Source organism: Ochotona princeps, chromosome 3, assembly GCF_030435755.1.
Source record: "Ochotona princeps isolate mOchPri1 chromosome 3, mOchPri1.hap1, whole genome shotgun sequence".
Lineage (NCBI taxonomy): Eukaryota > Metazoa > Chordata > Mammalia > Lagomorpha > Ochotonidae > Ochotona > Ochotona princeps.
In genome coordinates this window covers 101,859,144-101,873,413 of record NC_080834.1, presented here as the reverse complement: position 1 = coordinate 101,873,413, position 14,270 = coordinate 101,859,144, and the positions used below count along the sequence as shown (strand labels likewise).

The window sequence follows — 14,270 nt, the reverse complement described above, 5'->3', positions numbered from 1 at the left end:
ATAGATTAGACTCAGGAGAACCGAAGAAGAGTCAAGAATGGCTGAAATTGCCTATTTTGTTTTCACAGGTATATCATACGTTTTGCCTGGAGAGGTAGAAATATTGGTGTGCTAGGGGCAGGGCAGCAGTCAGTCACTTATGGTACAACAATGAGCCTTTACGCCACAGCTGCTGATTGCCACGCAGAACCTCAATTTGCATAGTTTACACAGCTGGCATGGTTTCCATCAACACCAGAAGAGTGGCTACAATGGCAAATGTCTGTTTCTAGGGAAAGCAGAACAAGTTGATGCCGGTGACTTGTTTCTTTTAAATTAAAGATCAATTTTTAAAAATTAATAATAAAAGCTGGAGATTAAGAACAGCAAAAAAAAAAAAAAAGATCAATTTAATTACTCAGGAGCAAAGAAATGGCATTTTCTCTTCTAGAGACCAGCAAACTCCCAGTAATCCTAATTATATTCAATGGCTTTTCTCTGCTTGGTCTTCAAACCATGTGAAATCAGTGGCAGTTTTCTCTTTGCTATTGGGCCAGAAAGATAAAAGAAAAAAAATGCCTTCTTTTTTTTTAAAGAAACAAAGCTTTTAACACAATCTTTGTACTAGTAGAGGTTGAACTAATCATATAAATGCTACAACAGCTTCAGTGTCAGAGTAGATGGCATTGAAGTATTAAATATCTAAAAGGCCTACAGGCTTTCTCTGTGCTATGAAATAAAAAGTATGCTATTTAAACCCAAAGTCAAATACTAATTGCTAATTCCCTTTGTCAAAAATAGATGTTTGAAATGAAAAGAAATGCTGAGCTTTCTAAGAATCCAAACACATGGAATGTTACTCATTCTAAATGAGACCCTAAGAAGAGCAACTGCAAATCACAGGAAAAAATGCATTTTATTTAATGACCAAATACACACACATATCCACATGTATAACTAAAACAATATTTATGCTGACCAAGGGGGATGCACTGTAAAATGTTTTGTTCTTGTTCTTGCATTTAGAAAAAATGCTAGTCACTATCAAGCAAATTCTGCAAATCGTTAATGTCGTAATTCATAATTGCTCTAGAGAATTGTCAGCCCAGTCTTTCTCCTTCTTAGAATTAGCCCACAATGGTACTGTATTACTCAGAGAGAGGAAACCTTCAGAAAGCCTGTTACTCTAAACCCAGCCTGAATAGGTAAAACACCTACCCTCCCAGCCCCAGCAGCTGAGGACATGTCCTACAACGGTGGAACAGGGCCCTATGTCTGCCACACATTTTACGTATAAGTTCTTTTTATGTACATTATTTCATTCAGTCCCCACAACAACCCTGTGAGGTAGGCAGGGAAAATACTGTCCAAGTCACTGCACAGATAATGAAGTTGACGTTCAGAGAGGTGACTTTCTCAGTTATCACAGACCTTGTAGGAGCCTGAGTTAAAATAAGGATCATCAACTTTTAGGTTGACGTCCCCTTTCTCTAAACAGCATTGGGGGATACAACAAAAGATTTAATTAGAAACCATGCCAAGCTTATGCTTCTCTAACTGTGAATACTTGATGGCCAGAGAACATATATCTTTTTAAAGAAAACACAGTTCTTTTGATTCAGGTCTAATGGAACATAAGTAATAGGGAAGACCTTAAAGGTCAAGGAAACTGAAGAGAAGTCAGAGAAAAGGCTATAAAACGGAAGTTCCTATTGGGTTTTAGTCCCTTGAAGCTTTGACTTTTGTGACAGGGTTCAATGGAGAGGTTTAATATGGATGAGACTTGAAGCTTCTGAAGAGGATCTAAGTCTTGATGAGGTAATTCAAACTCAAATCTTGAATGCGTAATGATGAGAGGCCATGGTCTTCAAAACCTTGGTACTTGGATGCTTGAAAACAAAACAAACACACAAAAATTCTACTAGCAAGTCTAACAATTTTTTAAAAAGGGAGCTGAAAATGATATTATTCTGTATTCAATCATTAATCAGATCACTAGATATCAAGTTCAAAGAACAGAAAGAAAATTAGAAAGAAAAAGGAAAGGTTTTGGATAGTGTTTTATTCTTCACAGTCATTGGCTACAGAATTTAAAGTTTTTATACAACCGCTTTAGGGTCCTGTAATTAATTCCTTAATAATTTATTGAATATATTTAACTGATAATCTATGATATCTGAGCTTTTGATTTCTGAGAGCCTGGTCAAATTATCTGCTGGAAAAGATGGCATACAGTTAAGTTGATTTTGTGGAGTAGAAAAATAAGTAGAAATAGTAATTTGGAAATATTTAAATGAGAAAGAGTAACAAAGTCTTCAAATGGAAAAATTCAGACCAGCTTGCAGGTTCACATGAAAAACATAGAGCAAACATACTGTAAACACGTGTTCTGTGTAGTGAAGGAAGTGTCAACCATTTCATTTTCCAGTCCCGTAACTAATTACTAGTGGCTTATGTCCTTCGGGGAGAGTAGCATCTGTTTCACATACACTGCCTTCTGTGTTGGAGAGAATTTTACATCTCGTTGGCTTAATTTTGTGCTTATTCTAATTGTTTCATGTACTTTATATGCTCCATATATCCGATTTCCCCTAAAGAAAGCACTAAACCTCTAAAAATTAAAAATCATAATAGCAGATACTATTTGTTGAGTTTGTATCAGGCACAGCTTTAAGCACTTTATGCAGAAGAATTCATTTCATCCTCACAACCAAATATTACCATTATTCCCAATTTACAGAAAAAGAAACTAAAGCACAGAGAAATGAGAAATTTGAGTACTTACTTAGCTAGCAAACAGTGCAGTCAGGATTCAGGCATTCTGGCTCCACAATACAAAGCTAGCCCCATTACTCTACGAAGTGATTTCAATGTAAGATATAACAGGATTCAGGACTTATTTTAATCAGCACTGTCCCATGCCACAATCTTTCACTGATTATTCTGATTAGAAAGGACAGTGGCTTGGGCCAAGGCCGAGGCACAAAAAGTAAAGCTTGCAGTGATGGCATCCCATATGGGCAACAGTTTGAATCCCAACTGACCACTCCAGTGCAGCTTCTTGCTAATGTGCCTGGGAAAGCCACAGAAGATGGCCCAAATACTTTGTGCTCCTGTACCCACGTAAGAGACTCAGAAGCAGCTCCGGGCTACGGCTTTGGCCTGGCCTAGGCCCAGCTTTTGCCACAATTTGGGGAGTGAACCAAGGATAGAGGAGATTCTCCATCTCTCCTCCTTTCCCTATAATTCTGCCTTTCAAATAAATAAATGAAGGAAGCATGCCAAAATTTTTACATATTAACAATCATTAAGAATACAGGTAATTTTACCTCCCCCTTTATTTTTGCTTAGTCGTATTTTATATATCCTAATTTTTGTAAAGTAACATGATTACTGATATATTTTTTAAAAGTATTTTAAGCATGCTACACTTATCCTAAAATTATATAAAACAGTTCTTGCTTTATTTGGAGAGAAAAAAATTAAGGTAGAGCCAACTTTATGGTAGTAATAAAATAACAACAAGAGCTCTTATCTGCTTAATATGCACTATAGTATGGCCAACCTCTGCATATATTATTTCTAATCTTTACTAAATTCATTTTATACAAATAAAGATACTGAGACTTGGAGTGAATAATAAAACTTAACAAAATAGCTCATTAACAAGATATGATGCTGAGATTCACATCTGTCTACACTGCTCTAGGGTCTGTGTTCTTTCCTCTATGATGCAATCCCTCTAAATGTCAAAATACCTCTCTTTTGTTATTTAACATACTAAAAAGATATTTCTAAATTTCAAGCTTTCTTCCCTATCTTCAACAGAAAATACTAAACGTAAATGATTTCTGTTCAGTCAGCAGTATCACTTTGAACATTCATTAACGCAGAGCTGTTCTCATGTTCTCATCTAATTTAAAGAAACCGAGTTGCTAACCTTTTAAATTAGTTGGTTTGTTTTATGGTTTTTTTTTTTCCTTCTTTTGGATGTGACCGTCTCTATTACTCACACTTCATTGATTCTAACACCTATGGAGTTAGACATCAGTTATTTAAGTTGTTACAACTCCATCTCAGGTTTTTGGTGCAGCATGCTAAGTCACTTCCTATGATGCTGGTATCCCATATGAGCACCGACTTCCCCCCAACCTCCCCTTGCTAATGTGCCTTTGAAAACAGAGGAAGATAACCCAGTACTTAGCCCCAGCACCCCAAAGGGAGACCCAGAAGGAGTGCCACACTCCTGGCTTGGGCTTAGTCCAGGCCTGGCTATTACAGTCATCTGGAGAGCAAACCAGTGGACAAAAGATCTCTCTCTCTCTCTTTCCCTTCCTCTTTTGTAATTCTGTCTTTCGAATAAATAAATAAATAAATAAATATATCAAAAATAAATAAACTTGGGAAAGAACCCAAGAAAAGCAAATAGATACTGTCTCATATTTGAGTACTCTGACAATTTTTAACTTCTACTCTGATTATGGGTAACCTGAGGCTGCTGAATAAGTAACTGGATAAATTAGATATAACTTTAAATATGTAATTAGTTGTACATAAACCCATTTATAATAAATTTCTCTATCAAAAAAATGAAGTTTGAGTAGGAACTTCAAAATCATCTCATGCACTCTCCCATACAATGAGAAATTTTTCCAACATTTCTGATGTTCAAATACTACTTAAACAACCCTAATGACCTGCAGCTCACTGTCACTCAACAATGCCTTTTCTTTGTTAGAATTACTTTTGACCTCAACTAAGAACAAATATATTTTCTACATAGCAACCCCATCACATTCAGTCTTCCATTTCCTGAACAGTCCCAGTATCCTCAATCTAGATCATCACAATTGATCTTTCATATAATCCCAAAATTGGTTAAAATAGTTATTTTGTTCTTTAAGGTATATCTAGTAATGGAACCAGTTGTTGTATTCTAATGAGTTGTAGGTTAATGGAGTCTGTTCAACTTTGGTTAAAACCAGAAGAAAACCCATAATCCAAATGCTAGGAAAGGCTTATGGGCCTAATTCAACTCAAACTGAATAGTAATAAGGTTTTGACTGCATACTTTTTTCCTTCCCAAAACAATACCACAGCAGAATATTAAAAGATACCCTTAGACATAACTGTTTAAATTGCCAAGCTTTAATTTTTTTAATAAGGCTTTTATCTGCCTTCCTGTCACTGAGACCTGTGAATGATCTTAAAATTTCCAAAATTCTTTAAGTTACTCTCAAAAATCATTAATTGGTTCATGACAGGTCCCTTCCAGGCCTTAAAAGGCTGATTTAATTTTCCTATTGAACTAGATAACTTGTCTGTAATTTATGTTGCATGTAATGTATACAGAGAGATATTCATGTGCAGGCACATACATGCACACAGGTATGTTCTTCAAGTCTGTGTTCCATACTTGTAAATCTTGGGTTCATTTTCATCTCCTTTCTTCATATATGCTTACCACAGTCTATCATCTTGAATCAGGAAACAATCTATCCTGAATTCAATTCACTGCTACTGAGTATCCTAGCAAGAACAAACAGTCCCTTGGGGCCAGCATTGTGACACAATGGGTTAAGCTTCTACCTACAGTGCCAGCATTCCATACTGGCCACAGTTTTAGTTCCAGTTGTTTCTCTTTGGCTCAAGTCCCCTGATAATATATCTGAGAAAGCAACAGAATATGGGCCACATGTTTGGGCCCCTGCACCCCCATGTGGGAGACTGGGAAGAAGCTCTAGGCTCCTGGTTGGCTCAGCCTAGCCCTGGTGGTTGCAGGCATCTGGGGAGTGAACCAGTAGATGGAAAAATCTCTGTCTCTTTTCCTCTCTAACTGTGCCTTTAAACAAATCCTACAGAAACAACACAAACAACGAAACAGTCCCATTCCAGGCATCTGGTCCAATGATCTCCCCTTTGTGATCACATTGCTCATCCCCAGACCCTTAACAAGCAAAGAATAATTTGACAGCAATGCCTTCATGCAAAGTATTCTGTCAGAGCTACAAAAAGACTTCAGCACACTCAGTTCTATTTTGTTAGTCATAACTTGACCCTAGATTTTCTGCCATTATTCTAATTTAACAGGATACACAGTCAGTGGTATGATATAGGTTTAAATCTCCCTATGCATACTCAAACAAATTTCAAATAAAATTCTATTAAAAAATGAGAACTACCATATCTTTGTATTTCATGGATAATCTGGTTTACTCACTTATTATTATCATTATAAATGTCCCACAATAAAAGTGTAGAAGGCAAAGATGGTCAGAGAAATAAAAGTCACTAGGAATTTTTCACTGAGTCCAAGGCAGATAATCCACCAATTCAAAATAACAAAATTATTCACAAATAGATCTCTGAATTATTTTTTTTCAATTTACCAACAGAGAACAAACCATTCTTTGAAATTCCTTAAGCCAATTCTAAACCCCAAGAAGTGGAATAATAATTTTAAGACTTGTTTAAGGAGTTCAAGATTATTAAATAGCAATTTAAATAAAACGAAGTGCACCCCTTTTGGCAACATGCGCACCTTAGAAAAACCATGCCAAAACAATATAAAGCTGTCCTACAACCAAGGTAACAAATATCATCTCCCTGGTCAGGTCAAGAATATGGAAAACTGAATTCATAGACACTAAGCACTTAGTATTTATTGGCTCTTGTTAACAGGAAAAATCTAATGCTAAGGTTCAAAACCTATTACAGTATCACCAAGGCTTTCCTGCAGCTCTGAGGAAAAAAACAAAACAAAATAAAACCTGTGTAACCCAACTCCTAAATAATGCAAATAATCATGACAGTAAGTAATAAAGAATTAATAATATGCTCCATAATTAAAACATCCCAAAGCTATGTAATCTGTTTCTTAATGAGAAACAAATAGCAAACAAATAATAAACAAAAATCAATCCACCAGAAAGAGAATACATAAAAAATATATCCTCTTCCTAGTGTAGACGTCTAGTCTCATTCCCCAGAAAAACTTTGCCAATAGTTCCTTATATGGGTTTGGAGAAACTCTCTATATTTTAAAAACACAAGTAAAAACATACCGTAACAGAGCCCTAGTTGTTCTTCTCAGTTAACAATATATATGAAAGAGTTTTCAAAATCTGCATCTCTACAGCTTTTTTTAGAAAAAGATTTCTTAGAAGAGCTACAAAATACAAAATATTTCTTGGAAGAGCTAGGAAATGCTACATTGTGTGAAGACACTTAACCAGTTCTCTGTTGACATGCGTTTAGGTTTAGCCTTGTTTTTATTTTTCTAAATTTCAGGTATTATACTGACAAATACCTTTGCTTACAAATTTTTAGATGCTAGTATAAATATATATGAAGAACTAGAAATATTGCCTGTTAGAAGGAAACAAAAACCTAAAGCAGCAGCTAATGAATGTTAAAAAAGAGATCAGGAAAAACCACAAGTTTAATGGTTACTGATTAAAAAGTGTCAAATATCACAGTTAAAAGCTTTTAAAAATTAATGAATTGATAAATTAGGAAAAGTTAAAATAAGAGAGAGAAAGAGAGAGAGACTTCAGCTCCTAGGACAGAAAGGAAAAAGGACTAAAAATGATTCACTCAAGAAACTAAAAAAAGGAAAGAAGAGAGGAAAGAAAATAGCATAAGACAGGATTAAAAAAAAAAAAAAGACTTTTTTACTTCTTCTCTTGCTTAAACCTAAGACACAAAATAAAATGGGCCAGTATATTTGATACACTACTGCATAGCCACACGTGGATGAGAAATTGTTTAAATGACTATTTGAGCCCTCATTTCTACAGAAGATCCATAGAGTAACTTATTCTTATCAGGCTCTAATGTGAAACCAGATCTCCCAAAAAGGAAAGCAGAGCTATCCCCTTCCAGGAACAGTACAGCTGACAATCTTTTTCACTTCTGATAAATTCGACAGGAATATAATAACAGTTACCTCACAGATACAAAACACTATTTGGAAGGTTCTGGTTAGAGCATAGAGACATGGGCTAAAAGATTTCAGTTACAATATCTTAGGCAGTTCTGTCATCTCAACCCAAAGGAAAAACAAGTAACAACTTACCTCTCCCAAACTGCTAGGATTTGAATGCCACCATACAAACTGATTCATGTTTTTGTCCATCAATGGTCTGTGGGTTTCTTTAAATGAAGTCCATGTTAGAGTCCATAGTTACCAGTGTTCTGCAAAACTGAAAACCTAGAGAATATCAATGCACAGAACTATCTTCATCACTTGGCTATCAATTCTTTATGAGTAAGCTATATTGGTATTTAGATGGGTACAAGTTAGTGGACATGTCACTGAATAGCAGATAGAGGTGTCAAAATTAGCCCTTATTTTTAAAATGATACTGTTAACAGAAATCTGAAGGATTTCAAAACATGACAGTATTATGCTACCTTTTTATGCATTCTCAATGTGCAGCACACTAATAGCATAAAAAGACAGGGATGACCAGGGTACTGACACATCCCAGAAGCTGCGATAAACAAGGTGTCAAAGCTTCTAAAATTTAAATATCAACAGTATATTTACAGGTTGAATTTACAGATTTTTTTTTCAATCTATCTGAAGAACAGCTTGGGGTTTGCATCTAAAATTGCTTACTAGTTTCTTCTTCCTAAAATACACACTGCAACACCCAACGATATGGCACACATTCAGGCTTTCATCCGTTACTATGTCAAATGCAATGAGAGGACTCTGGAGGAATATCTCAGGTGCTTCTGTCTCATTATATACCCCCACCCCATGCACACACACAATCACATCACTGGGACTGCAGTTAGGTAATGATTCATACTCAGATCTCATTACATAGCTGGATGGGTCACCTGTATTTTTCCATTTGATAACCAAAAACAATCTAGCCACAGCACTTGCTTTTACACTTGATCTTAGCCAAAAGGCTGAGAAGCGCTGGCACTTGCTTTTAGATGTATGTTCACTTTTCACTACATTTTAGACATAGTCTGATCTTCAAGAATTAATTCTTTTGGGGAGGGTCTTCTGGTTTTCTACAGTTGCTGAGGAGCTCATGCTTTGTGTAAATAGCAGATGAAATCTGAGTGGATTTTTCCATAAATTACTATTTTCATTATGAAATTTATGAAATACAAACTTTCATCTCAAATGTATTATTCCAACATAAGAAAGAAAAGCGGGGGGGGGGGAATGAATAAGCTTTATTGCTGAAAACAAAGCACTTAGAACACCAATTAGCAGCTCAATGTTACAAACGCCACTTGTCATTTCATCATGACCTTCCTAACATTCTCCTGAAAGTCCTTCCCAGCAAATCAAGAGGACTTCAAGGAAGCCAAGTGGGTCGCCTTATACTGTCCACTCAAAGTGTTAAGACCCTTCTCTAAGTTGCAATATCCACCAAATAATAATAATAAGACAAAGAAGAAGAAGATACAAGCCACGTCCTGGGTCTCTCCTGTCCCCCGGGGGTGGGGGGGTGGGACTCATAAACCAATGATGGAACACCAGTTCCTTCCACCTTCACAGGGGGACGGATTTGGGAGAAGTTCCCCCGCTGAGTCAAATTCATTCATTCATTCACCGTCTCCACAGTATCTAACGGTGTAGCGTACTGTCCTAAGAACTAAGAGAAAAAACAGACGAGGTCCCTGTCCACCTGCTGCCAGCTTCGTCAGGCAAGGTAGGAAACGAACGTCAGGTCGGCTCATCCCAGAGACCCCGGCTACTTCTCTCCACCAGGAGCACCAACCCACGACACCTCCCAGGGCCGATTCCCAAGAGACTCGAGCTGTCTACATTTCGTCGATGACCTCGGCCCCTACGAGTCCGTTCCCCTGAGTTCTCCACATCCCTATCCCCTCAGGATTATGTACCGCCCACGAGCCTTCCGTCCACCCACCACCTAAGGTAAGAGCCAGCCCTCTCCGCCCGAGTTCAGGATCCCCGACACCCCGGTAGCCAAGCCCGGGTTCCACGCCCGTCCCCGGCTCAGGTAGGCAGGTAGGGCTCGCGGTTTACCTGAGGGAGACGCGCGGCTCCCAGCGGACCACAGACGGCCCGCCCCGCCCATCGCGACGCCCTCCACAGCCAGGACCCGCCTGCGCGACGCCACTTCCTGTGCATCACGTCCGGCCGGAATTCCACCTGGCCCCGCAGCCCGCAGGTTGCCGGCTGCGTTCGTTGACGTCACTTCCGACCTGTTTTTGGTTTCCCCGAGGGCTCGAGCGCGCCCCGAATCCTATTCTTCCGGCTGTACATACGAGCCAGCCTTGTGAAGTGTATATTTTGTTTTGCAGAGTTTTCCAGCTTTGAAAGCTTTCTCTTCCAGAGACACTTAACCTTTGCTTCAGTGCTTTGAACTTACCACTCTAAGCAATCACGGGATTGCTGTGCTTAGGATTTTTCTGATTTCCCTGCCCAGCGGATGGCTTGGGAGTGCGGGCTGTGCGGTTACCCTTTCTGGTTTCAACCACCGCCCCTCTCACTTGTGATATTTTCCTCCCCCCCCCCCCTCACCTAACTAACCCTGCACCCATTTCAAGAGTGAAACAGATTGTTATCTAGAAGCAGGAGTGTTGTGTATATTGCACACGGAATGGACAGGCATTAATGAGAACATTTGTTCTATCATGGAGTCTCTTGTCAGAGCATAACCATGGTAAGGAGAGCTGGGAGTGTAGGATCCAACCATAGTGCTCCTTGGAATCACCTGCTCAGTTATTGTCCTAGGTACTGGGGGAGAGATGCCAAGCACGTGGAGGGTATCCCATGAACGACTTTGGCAGAAAGGAAATCCACTCTCCAAGAAATAACAGGGACTAGCTGAGCTGGAGATTGATCCTGGAGACAACAGACCCTTAGAATTATGGACCTGAACGGAGGCTTGAATGATCATCTTGACAAAGGAAGGAAATGGAATTCAGAGAAGCGGATGGGTAACAGTCATACAGTTAGCAAAGACCTGAGGGGAGCCTGAAAATGCCAACCACCGCTCTCCAGGCTGTCTCAGGTGTTAAGGAGAGGAGATTCACTCTTGAGACATGGAGTCTCAAGTGCAAAGCATGGGGGAGACAGAGGCAGCATAACCTACCGGATGATCTGCAGTTCTGATGATCACCTGAGTGTTCTGGCATGGCCAATGCTGGGCTGATTGAAAACACAGTAACCCCTGAGTCCCCAGCAAACTTCTTTTATATTTTAGAAATGAGGGATGACATATCAACTCCAAGGATCCTCACCTACGGTTTTAACAGACTGAACTAAGTAAGTTACCCCAGCAGCTCCAGATGGTAATTTATTGCTGATGACAGCACAATTTCATTTCACATCTCTAATCGAAGAAGCTTTTCTTAGCTACTGGACCTTTGCTTTTGGATATGACAAAGGGTATTATTACCCTTGAAATTCTGATAGTGAATCTGCATTCCAAATATTCCAGTAATCCCATTGACTCATGATCTATTATGGTTGGAATAGATGATATTGAAATTTCCCCCAGTTCAATCATTCACCGATTCAAAGATCTCCTTAGTGAATTTATGGACTGTAGGAATTCAGTAATCTTCTAAAAGCTACAGTTAGTTAGTGGCAGTCGATTCTAGCTTGTAAGAATCCTAATTCCATACATTTATTTGTTAATTCAGTTGGGACACCTGGCCAGATGTTAAGGCTACAAAGATGAGTAAAATAATCCCTGACTTTGTGGAGTTTCCTATCTGATGTGAGAAACTTAACCTTCCAATGGAAAAATCATTCAGTATCAGTGCTAACACGGACTCCATTTCGTGACACTCTCCCCTCCTTGCTGCACATATAAGTTAGTAAACATAAATATAAAGCATAATGATGTTTTAATCATATTTTAAATTATTTGAGCCGCATCTTAAACATTTTCAAATAATCATAGTTTATACAGATCTTAAAGCCAGCTTGTTTGGATTGTTTGCCCAGCTCTGCTATTAACTAGCCATCTGCTATTAATCACCTTCATGCTCTGGGTCTTAGATTGTTCTTCAAAACCTCTCGTAGAATAAACTTTGTAATAGTCTGTATAGAAGCAAACATGTATGATACTTGTCACTGTGACCAGCAGACAGTAGATGGCAAGGGACTCTTCCTTTCTTCCTTGTTAATCTGACCAAGTACATCATTGTAACACTTATTTGAGCAGTGTCCTGTAACTGGTGGACAGTTGAGTATTCTAACACTGTGGGAGATAACAGAATTAAAATGCTTGATGAATAAGTAAACAAGTGAATGGATTCCAGTGTTAGCTGTAGGTGCCTTAGTCCCTTCTTGCTACTACAATTGTAACTTCTATTAAAGTTCTCCCCCTCCCTTTTTTAAAGACCCTTGACTCCCCAAATATCCTCAACAAGCCAGGCCAAAGCCAGGAACCAGGAACTCCAGCTGGATCTCTTAAATGAGTGGCAGGCATGCAAGTACTTGTACTTGGGTCATGATGTGCTGCCTCCCCTGTGCGTTAGCAGGGAACAAAGTAGTTGGAACTTGACCCAGTAGTGCAATATTGGATGTTCCAAGGAGTGTTTTACCCAACTGCACCACAATGTCCCACCCCCGCCCCCAGTCCTTCCACTTTTAAAAAAAACTATAGTGATAGGAAGCGGAAGAAAAGGTCAGACAATAGATGAGTGGGTTGGGAGGAAGACAGATAAACAAGAAGACAAGCATGGGCCCGGCGGCGTGGCCTAGCGGCCTAAGTCCTCGCCTTGAACGCCCCGAGATCCCATATGGGCGCCGGTTCTAATCCCAGCAGCTCCACTTCCATCCAGCTCCCTGCTTGTGGCCTGGGAAAGCAGTCGAGGATGGCCCAAAGCTTTGGGACCCTGCACCCGCGTGGGGGACCCGGAAGAGGTTCCTGGTCCCGGCATCGGATTGGCACAGCACCGGCCGTTGTGGCTCACTTGGGGAGTGAATCATGGGACGGAAGATCTTCTTCTCTGTCTCTCCTCCTCTCTGTATATCCGGCTTTCCAATAATAATAAATCTTTAAAAAAAAAAAAAAAAAGAAGAAGACATTGTGGTACATCTCAAAGCTAGCATCAGTGCCCTGTAGTATTAATGGATGGAAAAATTCAATGTGTAGGACTAAGCTAACATGGGAAGGTATTATGGATAAATAGTGATCATATATTGGTATTGCCATTTTATTATTTTTTTATTTTTTCATTTATACTTGAACTTTATATAATACAAATATGCTTTGGAGATACAGCTGGCTCAGTTTAAGACCATAGTAAAAAAATGAATGTTGCTAAAAAGCAAATCACATAAATGTTTTTGGTTTTTCCAGTGCATATAAAAATCTTGTTTATGCTATATTGTGGTTTATTAAGTATTCAACTGCAGTGTGTCTTAAAAATGTATGTACCTTAGTTTTAAATACTCTCTTGCTAAAAAATGTTAATTGCCATCTAAATTGTTGGATAAAATGTCTCCAATGACCTGCTTGATCTGGGATTGCCACAAACCTTCAATATGTAAAATATACCTTATCGTGAAGCACAATAAAGTCTGAACAGAGGTAAAAAAATGTCCATGAATATGTTTCTTTTTTTCTAGACAATAATGAATCTGTCCTGCTAAATCTCACCATATTTTTTAAAGATTTATTTTATTTTTATTGGAAAGGCAGATATATAGAGAGGAAAGACAGAAAGAAAGATCTTTCTTCTGCTGCCTCACTTCCCAAATAACCTCAACAGCTGGAGTTGAGCCCATCCAAAGCTAGGACCAAGGAATTTCTTCCAGGTCTCCTACATGGATGCAGGGTCCCAAGGCTTTGGGCCATCCTCTGCTGCTTTCCCAGGCCACAAGCAGGCAGCTGGAATAGAAATGGAGCAGCTGGGATACGAACTGGCACCCATATGGGATCCCAGCACTTACAAGGCGGAGGATTAGCCAATTGAGCAGTCGCACTGGGCCCTGAATTTCACCATATTGTTAAGACAGATTGAGTTTCCTAGAAGCACAGCAGTAAGGCTGAGATGGAGAGAAAGAATTTTTTTAAGTTATATTAATGTTATTGGAAAGTCAGATTTATAGAGAGAAGGAGATACAAAGAGAAAGATCTTCCGTCTGCTGGTTCACTCCCCAAGTAGCTGCAATAGGGGTAGCTGAGCTGATCCAAAGCCGGGAGCTCAGAACCTTTTCCGGGTCTCCTATGTGAGAACAGGGTCCCAAGGCTTTGGGGCTATCCTATACTGCTTTCCCAGGCCACAATCAGGGAGCTGGATGGAAAGTGGAGCAGCCAAGACACAAACTGGCA

The 14,270-nt window shown here is 39.2% G+C and overlaps 1 protein-coding gene across 1 annotated transcript in view; it reads right to left on the bottom strand.

Annotated features, from left to right (window-relative positions):
• MAP3K13 (mitogen-activated protein kinase kinase kinase 13) overlaps positions 1-10,108 on the bottom strand; it is a 175,096-nt gene extending 164,988 nt beyond the window's left edge. Inside the window, exons 1-2 of the mRNA XM_058662178.1 lie at positions 10,001-10,108; positions 8,057-8,183 (exon numbers count right to left, since the gene is read on the bottom strand). The gene's annotated coding sequence lies outside the window, so the exon portion shown is untranslated. The remainder of the gene's footprint in view (positions 1-8,056; positions 8,184-10,000) is intronic.
• Between the last annotated feature and the right edge of the window lie 4,162 nt (positions 10,109-14,270).